This window comes from Nilaparvata lugens, chromosome 1 (genome assembly GCF_014356525.2).
Source record: "Nilaparvata lugens isolate BPH chromosome 1, ASM1435652v1, whole genome shotgun sequence".
Lineage (NCBI taxonomy): Eukaryota > Metazoa > Arthropoda > Insecta > Hemiptera > Delphacidae > Nilaparvata > Nilaparvata lugens.
The window spans coordinates 91,367,435-91,389,416 of record NC_052504.1 but is presented as its reverse complement, the minus strand read 5'-3'; the positions used below and the strand labels follow the sequence as shown (position 1 = coordinate 91,389,416).

Below are 21,982 nucleotides of genomic sequence, written 5' to 3'. Positions count from 1 at the left end.
ACCTTTCATCTTGTCGCTTCCTCCTTCTCATCCTACTCTTACGACCGTCTTCTTCTTTGACTACGGTAATTCTCCATGCACGAAATTATTCTATTCTATATCTTCTGCACATCTTCTAGCCACTAAAACTATTAGTACAGTTACTATTAGTAACTGGTGTCATTCAATTGCGCGAAACGCTACGGGAGAATACGATGTCCGCAATGCAACGCGTTTCGTCTGGCCTGTTCATTCACCTGCTTCCATCGCCGCCAGACTCCCGCACGCACTTACACCAACGCGCGCCCACGCTACTCTCTCACTCACCTCTCTCAATACCTCTCACTCTCTCATACTATGTACCCCGCTCTCTCAAAGACTCTCTCATCATGCTCTCTCACTCTCTCTCAATCCACTCGCACTCTAAACTCCCTCTCGAACTCTACTCTCATTCAAACTCTCTCTCTCAAACTTGACTCACTCTCACTCTCTCTCACTCTCACAACCACTTCTACCCACTCACTCAGAACGGCACTCTCAGGTCTCATTCTCACTCCCACACACTCAGTCACTCGTTACCTCTCTCATTCATGAACTCCTCACAGTATATCTATCACAGACAGTCTATATTGAAAACATTCCAAACAAGAACTGCTGCAATAGTTCACCTTCTGCTCTGAACTGTTGGACTCTGTAGGTTTCTAGAGTTCATAGAGAAGCAGGTGAGAGATGAAAGAGACAAGAATGGGATTGTTCTTTTAGTTTAGGAAACTTCATACTATTCAAATCATTTAAATGATTCTTGAAGGATGATTACAATGAAAAAGGTTACAAATTGAAAATACAGACAACCATGCTGGAAAGACAGCATGTGTGTAGGTAAGTTTGAAATCTTTGATGAAGAGTGGAGAGACCAGAATTGGTGTACCACTACACGAACCCAATTCTTCATGGTTCATAGTTTTCTTTAATGAATCCAAAATTAATTTATTGAATAATTATGTATCTTCAATCAAGAAATAAATGGCAAACGAGACAATTGGTGTGCCAAATACCACTTTACATCCCAACCCAATGTTTCATCGATTATGGTAAACGAGACACTCTTAGCAAAATGAGACTTTGAATTGTCAATTATCATTTAAATTAAGATTGTTATTGATGTAAAAGCGAAAATTAGTCCCTCGTTATCTTGATGAATCAGTGATTGTGACAATATTTGAAACTTTATAGGCCTACTCAATATCTAACCATAATTTTAACTTCAATACTAGCAAGTCAGACGTGTGTAGTGTAGCTGGTTTGAATTTCCGCTTCATAATAAAAGTGTTTTTATAAATGAAAATATTAATCTAAGTACCCTTTTCAAATTATTTTGTTAAGACATCTTTCGGCTACTAATGCCATTTTCAAGTGATGAAGAGAGAAGACAAGTGTGTTTATTTCTAGAACCTAAAACGAACTAGTGAAATAGTAAAGTCAAATTCAATAAAATTCAAACTCCACAATTTCAAGTCATTTTTATCTAGATTGATCCACTGTGATGTGCATCTCTTTTGGTCTACAGTTGGTCTGTCAATTCAAAGATAACTGTTCTTCCAGAATTATAGTACTTTTACAATTTTTTCAGCTGTTATTATGTAAATTTAAAGGGAACTAGACTTCTAATTTCCAAATTTCTACCTATTTTGACCTTTACTTCTTCATATATTGTAAACTGTTGGTTACACAAGTGCAACCAATATTCTTCAAATTCATCATTCACTCTAGTCCCTAGACTACAGTTACTTCGTTCGAAGTTCCAGTGAATACTTCAAAGGAAATCAGAGACTAGTGGAGTGAAGTGTAGTAGAATTGGAGGCAAATCAGTAAAAAAATGTTTAGGGCCGGTTTCCGAGCTCGGAATTTAGCTAAGTCCTAGACTTTAAACAGCTGGAGTCAGAAAATTGGCTTCCCAAAACGGGACGTAGTCGCAGCTTTTATAACAGTAGTCGTAGTTTTTATTTTTCATTTCTATAATTGGAAACGTTTTTCCTTGACGAAATTAGACATTCCTAAATAGTTCAAAATAGCTGAAACTTCACACCATTTTCTCTTTATTTTATTATGTGTTCAATTTTCTAGTTTTTCAAAATTTAATTCAAACGTGACTATGACAATGACGCCCCGTTTTGAAAAACCAATTTTCTGACTCCAGCTGTTTAAAGTCTAGGACTTAGCTAAATCCCGAGCTTGGAAACCGGCCCTAAAAGTGCTGTGTAGAAATTGGAGAGAATCAGAAACTAAATTTTGTAAATGAAGTATAGTCGAATTGGATGCAAATCAGTAACAAAATGTTTCAAGTACTGTGTTGAATTTGAAGGTAATCAGAAACTAAATGTGTAAGTCAAGTGTAGTCGAATCAGTAACAAACTCTAGTAAGTGCTGTGTAGAATTAGTGTAGTGTAGTAGAATTAGAGCCAATCTGTTGGTGGGCCAGTACACTACACTCTACAGTTACTCACTGTCAACCCGGGCCGTTATTCTGGGATCTTGGACATTAGAAGGACATCCGCACACACACACACACCAACACACACGTATCAAAATCAGTGAGAGAATTAGAATGGCGTTGATAAAGAGCAGAAAGAGAAACTATGAAGAGGAGTCAAGTTGGTGTGAGGGGGAAAAGCTGGCGAGAAATTGTGTCTATTTTTGACACTCTCCTCCTCCTCTTCCTCCTCCGCCACCACCTTTTCCTATCATTCTTCTTCTTCTTCTTCTTCTTCTTCTCCTTCTTCTTCTTCTTCTTCCTCTTATCTGGTAGCGGACAAACAAATAAAGCAGAAAAGGAACGGATATAACGATCCACTTAACGATAAAAGATTTTCTTCTGGGAGCAGACATTGTTTGACCTGAACACTGAGCTCCGTCCGAATCAGTGTCACAGGATGCACAATGTAGACTAGTTGCTTTCAACTGGCTACTCCATATATTGTATGTATCAATGCATGCAGAAGTTTCTAATGCAGTGGGAGAATGGCACTTTCTTTCGATTTTTTAATGTATTGGCTAGAACTGATGGAGTATTGGGATATTGATTGAATACTGTATTGTGGAAATGCAACACCGTCAGGAAGCCTTGTATGCGTATGGATTATCTTTCAAATAGGATGAGGGAATCAAATTTGGAACATGATAGGGAAAACTTGATTCAAACGAAATAGAAAAATATGGCAGAAAAATAGCTACCAAGGTACAACGAAAATAACAGTTTGAGAACACAACGAATAAAAAAGATCAAAATAGAAAAATATGGAATGGGGGAGTGGCAATTTCTACCGATTTTTTAAAAATGTGTTGGCTAGAACTGATGGAGTATTGGGATATTGGTTGAATGTATTGTGAAAATGCAACACCGTTAGGCTTGTATGCGTATGGATTATCATTCAAATAGGGAAAGGAAATTAAATTTGGAATATGATATGGAGAGCTTGATTCAAACAAAATAGAAAAATATGGCAGAAAAATAGCTACCAAGGTACAACGAGAATGACAGTTTGAGCCCACAACGAATAAGAAATAACAAAATATGGAGAATTGGAAATATGAAAAATATGGAAATATTTTATGGAGAATACACTTTCTACCGATTTTTTAAAAATGTCTTGGCTAAGACTGATAGAGTATCAGGATATTGATTGAACGTATTGTGAAAATGCAAAACCGTTAGGCTAGTATGCGTATGGATGATCTTTAAAATAGGATAAGGGAATCAAATTTGGAACATGATAGGGAAAACTTGATACAAACGAAATAGAAAAATATGGCAGAAAAAGGCATAGGTACCAAGGTACAACAAAAATGACAGTTTGAGCCCACAACGAATAAGAGAGAACAAAATAGAAAAACATGTTGAATTGGAATGGGAGGATGCACTTTCTACTTTAAACAAAACAGAAAAATATGGCAGAAAGAAACTACCAAGATGCAACGAAAATAACAGTTTGAATCCACAACGGATAAAAGGGAACGAAATAGAAAAATATAATATTTGTTAGTTTTATATTCAGTTATTTTTCTAAAATTTTCAAAATGTGACAGAAAAATAACTACAACAGATAAAACCCACGAGGAATCAAACAAACCAGTCTGTCATCGTTAGAAATTCAATCCAATTTGCAATTTCAATCCACATTAATTTCCATTCATACCCAATCACTGCCAACTGAACTTGCATCCTTCCATAGTCATACCATTCTACAATATCGTCCAGCACTTTGAATTCCTGAATAATTAGCTACTCAACTAGGCAGTGAAACTGTCCTGTTTTTCTATCGGAGTTTTTCATCCACCAATAAGGTTGACGTGATAATAAGGGGGGCATTGGATGGTTGGGGGGGGGGGGAGAGTAGAGGCCACAACCAATGAAGAGGTTCACCTTGGACAGCATGATCTGTGAAATAATGAAAGTGCAATCATCAAATGTCGTAATTATTTATTGAGCGTTCGTTATTTATTTAGTCACCGAGGTCGTGCTCTCCTTGTTTTTCTCTCAGTTTCTTTGGATGCCTCTCTCTCCCACGCCCAGTTGTAAATAGAACACTTGAGATCTCTAAAAAGATCCATATTGCGTGCTCTTTTTTTCCAACATACAACAGATTTGAATGCAGTAAATTTGAGATGTTTCCAAGCAGATTTGAATACAGTGAATTTGCTATGATAGAATATGGGTGGATGAAGATATTGTAAAAGTTTGTAATTAGTGAATTTCAATGGTGAGATTTGAATCAATAAAAAAATGAACGATTTGGAAAGATGAACACTGTAGAATGAATAGATATACTTAAATGTCTGATTTCACCAACGAAATGTGAAATGAATAGAGACACTTTAATCATAGAGTAAAGAAAACTATATATATTTCTATAAAATAGAATTATAGTACCCTTAAAAATTAATAAAATATTAAAAAACAAGAATACAAATTGTAACATAACTACTAGTTTTGGTGATCACACCATCGACAGGTTATAGAGTTTAATTTAAAGGGTACTATATTATATTTTATAAATACAAGAAAGTAGCCCTGAATTCATACATTTTAAAAAATATATATTTCTATCTAGACTATGAACTTTATTTCTTTCATCTCTGCTTTAATGTCCGGTTTCACCAATCTTGGTCAAGGCATTTGAACATGGTCAAATTAAGTAAGCTTTACAACTTTTACACTGTAACATACACGTGTTATCGGATGGGCACGTTAAACTGTCGATCCTTGAAATTTTAAGGATAATATGAACGGAAAAAGGAGCCTCCTTCATACACCAATATTAGAGTGAAAAATCATGTTTTTGGACACAGGGAACCTTGAAACGTATAGAAAACTTGAAATTAGAGTACCTTAATTTTTTTGGAAAGCAATACTTTCCTTACCTATGGTAATAGCAAAGCCACCTCTAATACCACCTGTATTAGAGGTGGCTATGGTAATAGGGCAAGGAAAGTAAAAATCAGACTATAGAATTATTCATCATAAATCAGCTGTTTAGTGGACTATAATACTACCCGTTCAAAAACATCGAACATCTTGAAAATGTATCTTTCCATCAACGTTAGTTTAGACTATAATACTACCCGTTCGAAAACATCGAACATCTTGAAAATGTATCTTTCCATCAACGTTGTAGACTAGTTGCAGCCAGACCTGATAACAGCTCTCACACTCACATTCCGGGACGACACATCACGGTACGATAGGACAGAAAGCTTTATGTTGATTTAGGATTTTTTCTAGACATTTTAAATTGATAAATTATTCATTATTTTTTGAGAAAACATAACAACAGGTCAATGTAACTTACTAAGCGAGGTCTACTGTTCACAGAACTACTAGTATATTCAGGCGGTGGGACCTTCCCGCAAGGTACTCCCCACCAACAAAAGCCAAACGAATTTACTTTTACTGTAACATACTTGATTTCTAAGGCGATAGTTACTACCAAGAGATGCACAATGGAGAATGTAGATTGCAGAATGCTTTCTAGATACATTGGTTACTACTGTATTGTATAATTCCAGTGCACGCTTGTAAATCGTACCCGGCTAGACAATGTTCAAATGCATTGTGACCCAGCTTGATGAAACCGAGTTGAAGAGTATATCTAACAAGATTTGAGGAATCTAGTTTGAAATCAAGACGGACGATTACGTTCATTCTGAAGCAACGCGATTGGTCGACTGCTGTCGGGAGGGCCTATGACTCTGGCCAATCAGAAGTGAGTAGGCTTCTTGAACACGCCTCCAACTTGGGCCAATCACGAGCTAGCAAATGACTATCGGCTTTTTCCTCCCATTCATTTATTTTTTTTCTCCTTTCAATTATTTAAAATTTGTTATTATTTTAAATAAGTAGATATTGTTTGTTTTTCATTTTTTTTCTTTATCATATTATTTGTATTTTTTTGTATTGTCATCTTGTAATAGATAGTTAAGTGTAAGAGAGGGCCGACTGCGCCCTAACTTCGCTCTCTAGGAAAATAAACGCAGTCATTCAATTCAATTCATTTCTGACTGCCTATTCAAACGAATATCGAATTTCTACAGCAATCTTGAATCAAGTGAATCAACTCAGTCAATTTGATTTGAAAACAAATGTTAGAAACCTCAGAATAATAATTTAATTTATATTTTCTAGGATAATACACATGAACCATATTTTATTTTTGATTTTCATCGCACTTGAATTTATCATTTTTAAGAAGAAATTCTAAGACTGATTGGAATAAACGTAATATTATTTACTGTAAATAAAACTTGAAAATGGCATTAGTAGCCGAAACATGTCGTGACGAAATAATTTCAAAAAAGGTACTCAGATTTCTATTTTTATTTAAATTCAAAAGTATCACTAAAGAAAACAACTTTTATTTACTGGTTTGTTATTGTGTTGATCAATTTCTACAATATTTATAAACTGGAAAAGTACTAACAAAAACAATAGCACACTGGAAATCAACCTTTACATTTCAAATAGATTAACCAACTATTAATAGATCGTCAAACTCTCTTTCTCTGTTCCATGACTTCCATTTGAATTACTAATGCCGAGGAATGTCAATGATTTCAGTTTCAAGTGTAATGAACTTGGTCCCTCTATTATGGACTGAAATAGATAATAATGGTCGAAAAATATGAGTCCTCAGTTTTTCAACGTTTTATAATGTACTCGTAGACTATCAACTTTGATTATTGGGATAAAATCCAACAAGAAATGGCAAAATAGCATAATTTTTGAATATAGTGAATTGAAAACATAAACTGAGTGAGTGACTTGACAAGAATATTGGGAATGAACAGGGTATTTCAGAGACGATCAAAAGAGGTGAAAACTCATATACAATACATATTTTCAAAGTAATCCCACAATTTAGCACAAGCAATACAATAAATTAACCTATTCCTTTCGTACCGAAATCGGAAATATTTCTGATATCTAATGTAACTGATTGAAAATAATATCAACTTTTGAAATGTATTTTTTTTCATAAGTTAATAGTCTAGATTTTTAGACTTTGTGAATAGATGATTCTTATCTACAATATCAAGTTATAGGATACCTATAGGAATAATCTATTATTAGATTGTACCAAGGTACCTAGAATACATTGTAATCTAGGTACATTGGATTATTATACTGACATGGCACCTGTCATTTGAGTGAAACACAAATTTTGACGTTCTTGTGATAATTTTGTGAATAAATAAATTTAAAGAAGACGGTTGAAACAGGTCGAAATTAATTTCAAACACAGTCAATTAACTAGCTAATTGATATTACATACTCAGTCCGAATATAGCAACATTCTACAAATTTATTGATAAACTATCAAAAGGAAAGCGTGTTCTTCATTATCATTCAATTATTTTCAATCAATTAGTCAAATTAAAAAAAAAAAACAAATTCATTTCACTCGTCTAGAATATTGAATATAGTCAAATTCAATGTCATAGATCATGTTGGAGGTTATCTATGTGGTCACCCCACAACAGTATTTTTAAAATAAACGATAGCTGTGTACAATCAGTGAAATATCAGTGAAAATCAATAATAATAATAATAATAATAGCACTGAAATATCAGTGAAAATCAATAATTCGTATGTTATAATATTATTATCGTAAAAATAGAATTGCTACAACAATTATTGGTAAATCAACCTACCAGCACAACCTACACGAGCAATTGGGTTCTAACTTAAGTTTATTTGAATTGGATTGAAAACGATTTATCTGATTTTAAAAGTAACTTCACTTATACACTATACTTGCTAGACTCAGAACTATATGATTTTTCAAGTAATAATATATAGAGCTATAGTAAGGTGATTTTAAACGTTATTTAAATTTGCTTTACTAACTTAGACTCAGATATATATGATTTTTCAAATAATAATACACTCAGAACTATAGTAAGGTGATTTCAAACGTTACTTCAACTCGCTTTACTAACTTAGACTCAGAAATATATGATTTTTTAAATAATAATATACTCAGAACTATAGTAAGGTGATTTCAAACGTTATTTCGATTTGCTTTACTCATTCATACTCAGTACTATATGATTTATCAAGTAATAATATATTCAGAGCTATAGTAAGGTGATTTTAAAAGTTAGCCTACTTCAACTCGCTTTACTCACTTAAGATTCAGAACTGTATGATTTTTTAAATAAAAATATACTCATAACTATAGTAAGGTGATTTTAAACGTTATTTCAATTTGCTTCACTCATTCAGACTCAGAACTATATGATTTATTTAAATAATAATAGAGCTTCTCAGAGCTATAGTGAGGTGCAAAATTATTTTAGAAAAAAATAAAAAGCTCAAAAGAAAAGAATAAAAAAAGCTCAAAATAATAAAAATTTGTTTGTGAAAAGTTACAATATTAATTTCTTTCAGAACAATTAGAACAAGAAACGCTCAAAATAAGAAAAAATTGTTTGTGAAAAGTTACAATATTAATTTCTTTTAGAACAATTAGAACAAGAAACGCTCAAAATAATAAAAATTTGTTTGTGAAAAGTTACAATATTAATTTCTTTTAGAACAATTAGAACAAGAAACGCTCAAAATAATAAAAATTTGTTTGTGAAAAGTTACAATATTAATTTATTTCGATGGAGAAGAAATCAACGTATTCACTAATGGGAATTGAATCAATCAACAGATTTCTATCAGTCAACGAACGTATAACGAGCAAAACAGTTGAATCAACTCAACTACACTCAACAGAAATCAACGTATTCACTAATAGGGATTGAATCAATCAACAAATTTCTACCAGTCAACGGAAGCATAACGAGCAAAACAGTTGAATCAACTCAACTACACTTAAAAGTAAAAAGACCTTAATACCTTAATACTATATCAATACTTTACTCAACAAATTAGGGTGGAAATAAAGACATGAATATAATGTGGGGGTGAGCGACCTTTCAAGTAGCAGTCAACGCTTGAGCACAAATTTGTTTTAAAAGCATGAGAACTCTTTCTATTCAAACATTTTGATACGTCTATTTCGGTGGTGTGTTCATCTGGCTATAAATAACTGTCAAGTGGATGATGGAGACAAAAATACCATATGTAAATGGAAAATGTCTGAAGGGGTGGAAAATGTATTTTGGGCACTCTCAATAGACTAGGTAATGAAAAAATTGTTGAGATGCCACAAATTTCCCAAATACATCTCTTCGAAATTCTTTCTCTCTTCTTCTCTCACATGTGTTCTACTGTTCTCCCTCTATTTGGTAGAGAGTTAGTGAGAAGAATACTTCGAATATTCTTTCCGAAGAATGGACATTGATATGTCCAAAGCTCCGCCAATTTATGTAGATGCATAACAATATTATCTATTTTATCTATAGTTCTTACAAATTGTTTTTTTTCTTCATATTTTATACAGCTCAATAATTATTTTCTTAATTTATATTTTGTAAATTCATCCATAATTTTGCTGTATTGTAAGCTAATGTATATAAGTGTATAAGCCAGTATATATTGTAATCTACATAAATAAAGTACTCAATCAATCAATCAATCAATCTCTCCTGATCACTCAAATACATCTTTTCAAACATTTTTCTCTCATCTTCTCTCACATGTGTTTCCTCCCATTCTCCTGATCACTCTCTCATTCACTATCTCTCACCACAGATACAACCTAAGTTTGTGCTCTCTTTCTCTCTCCCTTCAGGGTTGTGAGGCAGAGAGGACCTCAGTTCATACTACATCATTGATGGAGGCGTTCAAACAATTTATTCCTCCAAAATACGAAAAAATAATATTTTTTAAGATGGTTATTGACCAGCTAAGAATGTAATAGGATAGAATAAAATAGAATGACTTTTTATAGCTGAGACACTAAGAATACATCAATTCGTTGTGTTTGAAGTGGGTGAAATAAGAATTTTCTAAAACTTCAAAATATTGGAGAAGCATAAAATGATTTGAAGCCATACAAAATGTCTCAGTAAAGAGTTAAATATCTTTTGATTAGTTATATGAAATAATAATATATACAAACAAACATGTTGAATTGTATTTTTTTTGTAAATACATGTACTGTATCTTACTTTTTTTAGTAACTTGCTTAATACGATTGCAAATTGTAGTGAAGACTATTTTGGGCTTAATGCCTGTAGTCTTATTTGTTCTGTAATAAATAAATAAAATGTTTGTTCCGGGAATATTCTGTTTGTTCAATTCGATTGTGAGAAACTAATTTTATATGAACAGAGAAGATAGAATACAACAGAATCATTAATTAATTATATAACATAAATAAAATGTTTGTCACGAAAATATTCTACTGAATTTTGATTTTATCCCAGTCACTCCAATTATAGAACAATCCTACAATAACTAATGAGAACAAGTAGAGTATAATCCAGTTTACTTCAATATCTCAACCACGAGCAAAATCTCTCCTTCCCTGTTTAACACGGAATCCCGTAGCCAAGCACGGGTAACCGGCTAGCATAATTCATTAATTCGAAGTGGTGTGACTAATATCAAGCTGCCACGGAATCAACCAGCCATGGCTGCAAACCAACCAACGTCTATTTAAAGATATCAACACAAAAAACTCCAACGACTGCATCTATCCACTGAATGACGTAGTATAACTAGAGAGTGTAGACTATGTTATCTATATAGCAGGAGAAATGTTGCCAGAATTTCAAATTTTGGATGGGATAGCAGCTACAGTGAGATGTGATTCACTTTAAAATGTCAGCATTTGTTAAATAAAACATCATTGCTTCACACTCAAAGAATGCTGACAATAGATTTGGATCTCACTATAGGAAACTAGTGAATGATGAGGGGGGGGGAATTTGAGTTCCTTTTTTTGTAAGGGGGGAGAGGAGAGGGAGAAATAAAAATTGTTTAAATAACGTTAGATGGAGAGGGGAGAAGCTGCGAGATAACTTCCAGAATTTTTCGAACACTTGCCAAAATTCGGTACAGTTCATTTCGATTTGGAATCTGCTATTTTTTCAAATGTAGTAGAATGTGAAAATTCCTCAAAATACAGTTCAGTCTTATGCACAATATGAACAGTTTTATATGTGTTCAATTGAACTGTTTTCTGTTATTTTGTCTTTAAATGCAATATGAAGTATTTATAATAGACAATAATATAATTCTTTTTGATTCAATTATACACAATTATTTCTAGAATATTATAGAATAGGTTTATGAAACAGAACAATTTTCGCATTCCCTTCCCTATCCAATATAGGAAATAGGAATCCCTATATAAATAGGAAAATGGAGAAATGGAGAGACAGATCAATCAATGATTATATATGATTGATTGAGCTTCATTAACATGATAAGCACTACTTGTAGAAAAAAAATTAATGGTAACTTTTTGGACTATTGAAAACTGCTTCGACTTATAGGAATTTAATTTGTTGATTTTCTATGTTGAAATTGTTTAAATGAAACTAGATGAATGATGAAATAATTGTTGGAATGACAAAATTGAACTCTGGATAAATATCGAAATAAACTGTTACAAGTGATAAACAAACTATGCCGGTTGAAAACATCACAGGTGGCAATCAGATGATTCGTCACAGATTTATACCACAGATCTAATCTGTTTATTCAGTCTATGTTTATACTCATGATTGAGTATAAAGTTCAGTAGAATGGTTCCAATTTATTCCTTAGAAGACTACTCTACAATTTTTTAGTTAAATTGAGTTCAAAATAAGGATAACAAACTAAAATAATTGTCCAAAATCCAGCTTCAAACGGGTATATAGAAGATTTATGATTTGAGAACCTAATGGCATAGGTACAGTATTCAATTATCTATATCAGGATTTTCATAGCAATCCTAAACTATTTCTGTATCTTTTACATGTTTCACAACACTTACAAAAATTTAGAATAACTTACTTAGCTGAGAAAACAAATTTAGGAAAGTTTTCAGTTACTAGAAGCTTCAGGCCTAGCACAAATTAACAGGCTGCACAAGAGTAAAACTCGGCTAACCTTACAAAATGAATCTATCTTCACCAACGTGAATGACCAGATAATTCAAATAGCGGAGAATAGATGATAGCCAAGTGAAACAACTAGACCAAGTCTGAAGCAAAGTTTCCGTTCAGTTTCCGTTCAATTCCCGTTCTTCAGTGCCATTTTTCAGTTCAACATGTATTTGTCTTTCACATTTTCTCCTTACCTCCTCCTCCTCCTCCTCCACAACCAACTCTTCAACTACCTCCTCATCCTCTTCATCAATCTACTCCTCCTCCTCCACAACGTAATGCACACTTCTACTCATTTCTTTCTTATTTCAGTATGCGGAAGCTGGTTCAAACGTCTCTCCTCTCACTCGCTCTCACTGCATTTGCGGTAGAAAGTTGTTTCACAAAGTAGAACTCTGTCGGCAAGCAGCATTCATTGTTTGGTCTCTTTTTAAATTTCTTTCATCTCCTTTTAGCCGTAATGTAATGTGGCTGCCTCAGTTTCTATAAGCGCATGATCGGGATTAATGCAAGTCTAGAAATCTCTGGTCGGTTTTCTAACAGCTAATCCGATGAGATTGCAGCGAGAAGTTCTAAACGGTCATCCAAGAATCTATCTTGATGAAGTTCTTGATCAATAATTATGTGACAAGTATCCAGGGATATAACAGATATTATTAACTAGTAGTTACTAACTAGTATATTATTAACTAGAGTATATTATTAACTAGTCGGAGAACAGTAGAACTCGCTACACTCACTAACATCACTTACTCACACACGCCCGCCCATTCACACACATACAAATAGGATTTAGAGTATTCTCTGAATGTTAATCTTTGGTGAAAACAGAAATTTTAAACTTAACCTCACTTTGGACTATTTATGTGCCAAAATCAAGGAATTGAAGAAGTTTTGGGCAATTGCCTGTTTCTCTTTCCAAATATCGTGTTTGTGACTGTTCTAATAAATAAATAAATATGATGATATATTGTATGCAATAGGATCGGTAAAGGACGCTGAGATATAGAAGTTCTTTAAACTTTTGAGCTCGGAAGCACGGTTGAAGAGATAAAAAATCTGAAACTTAGAAAAAAAATCGAGTTCCAAAAATTTTGAACATGTGATACATGAAATAATACTAATTTTAAGCGCTGAGAAGAATGAGCCCAATTTAAACCTGATCCGATAAAGTATTGAAAAGTTGGGTTGATTTTTAGGGTAAAATCCCGAATAAAGGGCCGCCATCTTGAAACGGGGATGAATTGAAAATTTTTAAATATATACGTTTCTGCGCCTTGTTTCAAAGTACTTGTATACCAAATTTTATCCAAATCGGTCCATAGCTGCAACTGTAACTGCGGTACAAACAAACAAACAGACAAATGCCGATTGACTTGAAACAAAGAATTCGCTTCGCTCATACAATTAATACTAAAATCAATTAATAATAATTAATACTAATCCAATATATTAATATACTAATTCAATATATTAATTCAATTAATACTAATTTTAGGCTACATCCTAAACGGTCATCCAAGTTCTTGATAAATATTTCCTATGACACGTATTTGAGGGATATAACAAATAAAAATTAATACTGCATTCTAATCGGTTATCCAATGATCTTGATAAATATTTTCTGTGAAAAGAAAAAGAATTCGGGGATAAACAGTTATGGCTGAATACTGTAGGCCTATTTAAATAAACTATAACTCTATTTTCATTTATTAAATAATTCATTTTTTATAAGAAAGCACTGATCAGGAGATTAAAACTAAGAATACTTCTTCTACTATTTCTCTTCAAAATTTACATAACATTTTAAAAGTCCGAAATAGGATTGTCATTTCACTTTTCTGAAATTTAGTTCATTTTCACTCAAAAACTAAGAATTTCAAAGTTTGACGATTGGAAAACTGGATAGAAAAACAAAAATATTCCACTTGAATCACCATCATCAATTAAAAAATTATTGCGTTATTTTACAAAATTCAGAGCCAGAGAAACACAACTTACTATATATCATAGCTGAAATTAAAATTGAAGCTGACAATTGAGCTGACAATATATTTTCATTATTTTATTTATAGTTGTAGTTTGATTATACCAGTTTAATAAAGAATATGTTTAACTACAACAACATGGTTGAAGAACTTCTTTAAGCCCACTTTGAATAAGGAAAATTGTTTGTCCATTTTCTCACTGGCTAATTCATCATAGCTGACAATTTATTTTCACTATTTTATTTATAGTTGTAGTTTGATTATACCAGTTTTATAAAGAATAAGCTACAAAAACTTCTTTAAGCCCACTTTGAATAAGGAAAATTGTTGGTCCATTTTCTTTCTGGCTAATTCACAAATTCAGTATGATTACTCAAGTTCATGCACAGGTTCAAGGTAATTGGAAATTATTTGCCAAGATAAATCACAAGCAACTAGTAAAAAATTGCCATGATAAATTACAAGCAACAGGTAGACTGCGAGATAAGTCCCAAGTTTTATAGCAAGGCTACTTTAAGCAGGAGTTATGACGGACTTATATGAGGGATTAGTGACTAGTGACTAGTTGTTGTATGATAACGAGGTATGATAGATAATATATTGTAGAAAAATCAAGCTAAAGATCTTCTCCAGAGGATTCAAACATCATGGTGGTCGAAATAAGTAACATGTCAAGAAAGAAAAATTGAGGAAAATGAAAGTATATTCTTAAAAACTGAATGCCAAAATTCAAATTGCTGAGTCCTATTAGCAGCATGCGTATTGGACACATGCCTAGGTCAGGTTGGAAGATGATATTTTTAAATAACAACCTACCACTAAAATTAGGAATGAAAAATGAAAACTGAAAATTTTGATAGGATCTGAGTAGGGATGTCAATCCCGGGACTGATTTCCAATCCCGGTATTTCGGGATTATCCAATATCAATCCCGGGATCCCGTGACTGATCCCGGGATTAGCAAAAATCAGTTTCATGCATTTTTAACCAATTGTTTCTCCTCAATTGTTCAGTAACAGTGTGTGGAGATGAAGAAGAGCTCATTATAGAGGGAAAGGATATTATTGAAATGGAAAAATACTTAGGAATAATATTAAAATTGGACATTCATTTTTTTTTTAAGATTAGGAGTTTTTTGAGAGCTGAACCAGTAATAAATGAAATTTCATAGAGCCTACTATATTTACTTCAACTAGATATTCTACTTATGATAGAGAGAGAGAAGAGAAGAGAAGAGAAGAGGAATAATTGGACAGAGAGGGATTGACATCCCTAGATCTGAGCCACTGGAGATTGTTCTTGAATGAAAAACTTCCAAATGCAAATACAGTGAAGTTTTCAAACAATTAAAAATTAATCATGATCTCAACAGATTAATCTTAAATGATTTTCCCAAGTATTCTGTCATGAGTAACATAACATCCAATTCGAACAAAATAGGAATACATTAATTCATACAAGTTGATACTAAATTTCAACTATTGGATATGAACAATTGAATGACCAAGGTTTTCAGGTAGCGTTTATCACTCATTTCTGCAATAACTTTTTAGGTGTGGGAAATCTTTTAAACAATATTACAAAGACAAGGAAATAATATTTATGTGAAAAGTTGTAATATATTCACAGTCTGAGTAGGATATCAATCAGAAAATGAGTGTACAATCACAATCAATTTATTCATCAGATATTGTGTTGTGATATCAATTCAACAGGAAATGAGAAACTGAACTTGAAGACTGATAGGTGCTTAGAAGAGCATTGAAGCACATATTTAAGCCATTGTTCAGTCTGATCAAACGTGATAAATAATGTGTGTGAAATTAAACTGATTGGACAAATTAACTTGAGTTGAAATTGAATTCAATTTTTTCAATATCTCCTTACTGGAATTATGATCAATCTGAACAAGGAAGATTTCCTTTAAACTGTGCAAAAACTTTAAAAGTGCAAAAACTAAAATTGAACTTGAACGTTTCACAGTAGAAACATAACCTATTTTTTTGGACATTTTATTAATTTATCAAAATTTGGGAATGGATTAGATTTGGGCCAAGCCTGTTGTTCCTTCCTAATAATATTTATATGATTTGTGATTCTGTCCACGAATAAATAAATAAATAAACTAATAATTAAAATAATCGAGCAGAAGCCACCTCGTTATCCGTCAGACCAGCTCTACAATGAGTTTGGTGTGATGGGCGCAAGACAGCTCTACTCCCTAGAAATTATTTGCAGACTACACAAGAACCCAGAAAGCTTTCAAAACAGAAACCACTGTCACAACTCAAGAAATAGAAGCCTACTTATCACGAACGTGGCTAGGAAGGCAACATACCAACGACACTTCAACCACCTAGCACCAAAACTCCACAATCTACTTCCTGAACACATCAAGATAATAGAAAACTCAAGAAAATTTAAATGCGCCGTTAAAAACTGGATCATAACAGCTGGAAGACATTATAGAAAACATAATTTCGAACAATATGTGAGCTCACTCTTACCCAATGTATTTGCACCACTACTCTAAATTTAATTGTATTACTACTACATCTGCTCTAGAACATAGGTTTCCCATAGATGAGTAGGTTAATTTCCGAATAAATGCAATTTATTTATATTTGTAGTAAATTTCATATATTCTATTTTTGAATATTATGTACATTTTATTGATTAGATTGTTCATTTGTATAAATGAAATGGAAATGAAATTTATTTGTATTGTATTGTAACTAAAATTCATACGCTCTCAAACTACTTGTTCTTCTCATAAAAATGGGTTGTGAAACATTTTTTGATAATCTCAACTTCTCTAGTCCTTGACTATTCCAACATACAAATTTATATCCAATTTTATCAAAATTCAGCCCAAATGAAAGCTATAATTATATTGAATTGGTGTGTCAGTGTGGATGTGCATATGGTTTGGGCGTCGTTCAGATATAAATGTTATTAATTAATTCTTTTGATACTAATATTCTTCAAATTTTTGTTCATCACTTGTTATTATATTCTTTAATTTTTATAAGTTTTCGAATTTTGAATTCTCCATATGTTTTATTTTTACTTTTTTCATAAAGATTTGATATCTTTGTATTTTTCATTTTTGAATTAGGTGGTATTTTTGTTGTTCGTATTATTTATTATTGCATAAGTTCGTATTATTTTTTTCATTTGTATCTGTACAATTTGTATTGTTAAGGAGACATATTTGGGGAAACCCGTTGTCTCCATTGTGAATAAATAAATAATAAAATATATCACACCAGATTACACTCTCCCTTACTATTTTTACAAAGAATAAAATTTGTTTGAACAACACATTCCAATATATTATACAACATTTGTTACTCTAAATATGACGGACATCAGTCAAAAGCTTCTACACTCCCCGATTCCAATGGACCGGCCAAATAGAGATGTCAGTATTTTTAATAATTAATGTACAAAATGAATAGTTTCGCTGCAGAATGGCCTATTTTCCATTCTCAAGACAAAGGCTGACTTCGTTTCAAGTAATAACAATTGATTTCGGCTATTTCTATAGATATTCTGAATTATTTAGTTGTGGACAATAACTGAGGAGACAGCCACACCTGATTACCTAGGGAGGAGGTGGAGGATGAGGAGGATGAGCAGTAGGAGGAGGAAATGAAGAGGAGGAGGAAGAAGAGGTCATGAATTTTTCAGGTACTTTGATCGTCTGTTACCATGGTTACCAAGGGTTTACCCAACAGAAAATAATGTTTGTTGATTTGTGTCCTTCATGTTTAGGAACATGCAAGTTATTCGGAACTTTTGGCCAGGGTATTGTTAGATAAGCAAGTTGAAAACTACAGATTGTAGTCTGATATATTGTAGTAGACTTTTAAATTTTTAAAAATTAGACTTCTTGAATAATTATCAAGTTACTGTTCTAGATTTTTTGATTTTAGACTCTAATAGTATATATTTGATTCAAAATTTGCTCGTTTTTCCGAGTATTAGAGAGCGTAAATTGTATTTTTAAAAGTGAAAGTGACAAAACCAACATTTTGATTTGGATAGTAGCCTATAGTATAAATTGGAAATGGGACAGTTTTGGGCATGAGCCTTTTGTGCCTTCCCTCATGTTAAGTATTTGTACACAATGTGATTAATAAATAAATATAATATCATATATATGTAATCTAGAATGCCATTTTCAAGACTTGAAAATGGCATCAATGTCCGAAACATGTTGTGATTAAATATTTCAAAAAGGGTACTAAGATTTTTATTTTTCTTTCTATTTCTATAAAAGTAGCCCTATACAGAAAAGAGATAAATATGTAGTCTACATACATATCATACATATAATTATGATATATATGTAGTCTGATACATATTGGAAATCGAATCTGTTAATACATTTCCCTCCAAAAAATCATTCACTACTTGGTAAAAGCTCTTAGAATAGAGCCTTCTTTTTCCAATTATATTTGAAAGTAGCATAATTTGTTCATGATGTTGCAGCAAGCCTCTAAATACTAGCAAAGTTAATATGATACTTTGTATTTTTCTATGATACTAGTATGGACTCCGAACAGCTTAGTAAAACCAAATCTGTGTAGAGATATCTAAACTAATGATTATTATACAAGAAAGAACACCAAACGTCTACCTACAATTGAAACCTTTTATCAATTGAAAAAATCTAACATAAGAAAGCCTACAACTCATACAATATGAAAACTATTGAAGATAAATGTATGGAAGGACACAGAATTGAACAGTGGAAAACATAACTCAGTTTCTAGTTGGATATATAAATAAAACAGAAATGATCATTGATAAAAAAAAAAACTTGAAAATGACCCAAGTTATAATCGAAACTAGTCGTTGAAACATTAAAAGGTTTTTAATAATAAAGGGTACTACAAGTTGTTATATATTTTTTTTATTGATTTGATCTTTGATTTTTTTTTGGGGTTATTCTTGGAGTGGAAAAACCTATGACATAAACAGGAATTCGGACATAACCAAAAGATTTGTACTATATTTTTCAAAATTGGGTGAGAAATAGTAAGAGCCTTTTTTTATTGATTTGATCATTGATTTCTTTAGGGTTATTCGGTTATTCTTGGAGTGGGAAAACCTATGACATAAACAGAAATTTGGACATAACCAAAAGATTTGTACTATATTTTTCAAAATTGGGTGAGAAATAGTAAAAGCTATGCCTGGTTTTCCTTCCACTGCTAATTTCTCTCATTACATGAAATAAAAATAAATTTGTGAAAGGAATAGGTTTGAACTGTGCCTGATGATTCTCAATCAATATTTTTAATGAATGAATAAAATTGGATCAATATGAAAGTACAGTAGAATGAGACACTTTTTATTGATAGTAAGGGCTATGACAGTTTTTCTTCCACCACATAATAAATGGAAAAAATGAATAAAAATTTGTGAGAGGAACAGTTTTGGGGCGTGCCGGTTGTTCCTGACTCAATTATCTTAAAGATTGAATGAAATATGTTTGAATCAATATATGAAAGTACAGTAGAATAAGATACTTTTAGAAAGAAGTGAGAGAGAGAGACTGATTGATTGAGTACTATAGAGAGAGAGTGTGTGTGTGTGTGAGAGATAGAGAAGGGGAGGAAACAAAGAGATAACTGAAAGATAGAGACAGCTAAAGAGAAAAACAAGACACCAATATCATAAAAGAGAACATTGAAAAGCCAACAAGCAGTGTCAAGAAACACTCCGAAACACTGCAATTGTAGGGCACAGCTATGAAAGAACGGTGAACTATCCAATACAGTAATATAAGTACATAGAGCAATAAGCATGTGGAGGAGCAACTCAAGTAGTGTGTTGTAGGTATCCAACCGTAGATGGCAATGACACAGTTTGGTAATGGTTGCGGGGGGGGGGGTTCGGGGGATACAGGGGGGGAACACTCACTATTTACTGCACTTCCATTACAAGCATCACCTCGCTATATTGCAATCTTCAACCGACTCAAAACGAGATTGATGAAAGCGGTTCCATTTAAAGAGGTTCCTACGAGTTACTTTCTGAGACCAATTCAATGGAATATTGGTCTTCAATGGTGTGGTCATTGAATATTAGTGAGGTTTTGGGAATACAATTGATCATGGTGATAGAGATTTATTTAGAACGTACAAAATATTCAGGGAATTTTGGTCAAACTAAATGACAATTGGATATTGATGATTCAGTTTGATGCTGATTCTAAATCTTTTGGTTATTGATGATGGGAGAGATTGAATCAACTATGAAGTTTTTGAAATTGTACAGAATTTTGAGGGAATTTCTGTCCAAACTGTGTGAGGAACGATCATAGAGCTGGCCCTCAAACTCCCTAAATAAAAAGTATGGAATTATTTTGACCCAAATCCTACACACAACAGTAATATATTTTGAAGAGCTGCTTTCCATAATTTGCAAGATATTTCAATGGAAGTTTGACTAATGAAAAACGTAACTTTGTATTGTCTTTTTTTGATAGTTATGTTATTTGTTGTTGGCTCATTACGGGGAGTTCTCACTTAAGAATAGTATATAGGGTTATGTATATGGCCGGAGCCAACATATAGAAGAAGATATAGCTTATACACTATTCTTGAGTTCCTCCTAGCCTGAATATAAAATTTAAGTATTCAATGGGCCTTACGACCGTTATATTAAATTTCAGACAAAATAACGTGCTCATCCGTTTACACGGGAGTGACCTGTCTGTCAAACTTTGGTCATATCAGGGTTCGAATACAACAGATCCTAAAACAACAGAGAAATAAGCTTTTCATTTCATGCTTCAAGCAGAAATTTCTATATCAGAATAGGTTGGAATCTCACAAGCGAGAACCAAAATAAAAAGATAATCAACTATAATCATCATACAACGAAAAATACATGCAAACTTGCATTTAAATTTGAACTGAAGGAAAACTAATAAGCTAACTCAACTATCTTGACATCGAAATATCTACACTGCAATACAGTAACATACTTCTGATATCAAGATTTTCATCTAAAAGTTGTGGAAGTGTACTCACCTAGTTTTCAATTATCCCAATATAAGTGCAATCTAAAAAACACCACACATAAAAACGGCTGAATATCTAAGTGAAATTGAACAGTAAGAAATATACAGAAAAGTGATTGAAATTCAATACAAGTGACAAGATAAGTATAGAAAAATCTCAGTTTAAAAAATTATCGGCAAATCTCACAAGGATTCCAATATGTAACAAGACTAGGCTTAGTTCAGTAAATACAGAATATGAACACCATAAATCAATACAAGAGAATAATGACATAGAGAAACAATAGCATAAGTAGATATCCCATGGTATAGGGCGTTTATGTCGCAACTTTTACTGTTATCTCAAGCCGATTACTGTTGATTATTGTCTATTTTTACTGTTTTGACCGGGTAAGAGTGTATGAAAGGCACAATATGAGAGACTACCAG

General features: G+C 32.6%; 1 protein-coding gene across 4 annotated transcripts in view; it reads right to left on the bottom strand.

Moving 5' to 3' along the window:
• The window catches only part of LOC111056684 (zinc finger MIZ domain-containing protein 1), a 193,281-nt gene that overhangs the window by 155,587 nt on the left and 15,712 nt on the right, over positions 1–21,982 (bottom strand). Inside the window, exon 2 of one of the 4 annotated variants that reach the window (XM_039419611.1) lies at positions 21,564–21,595. The exons of the other annotated variants lie outside the window; for them this stretch is intronic. The gene's annotated coding sequence lies outside the window, so the exon portion shown is untranslated. The remainder of the gene's footprint in view (positions 1–21,563; positions 21,596–21,982) is intronic. 4 annotated transcript variants of the gene reach the window in all.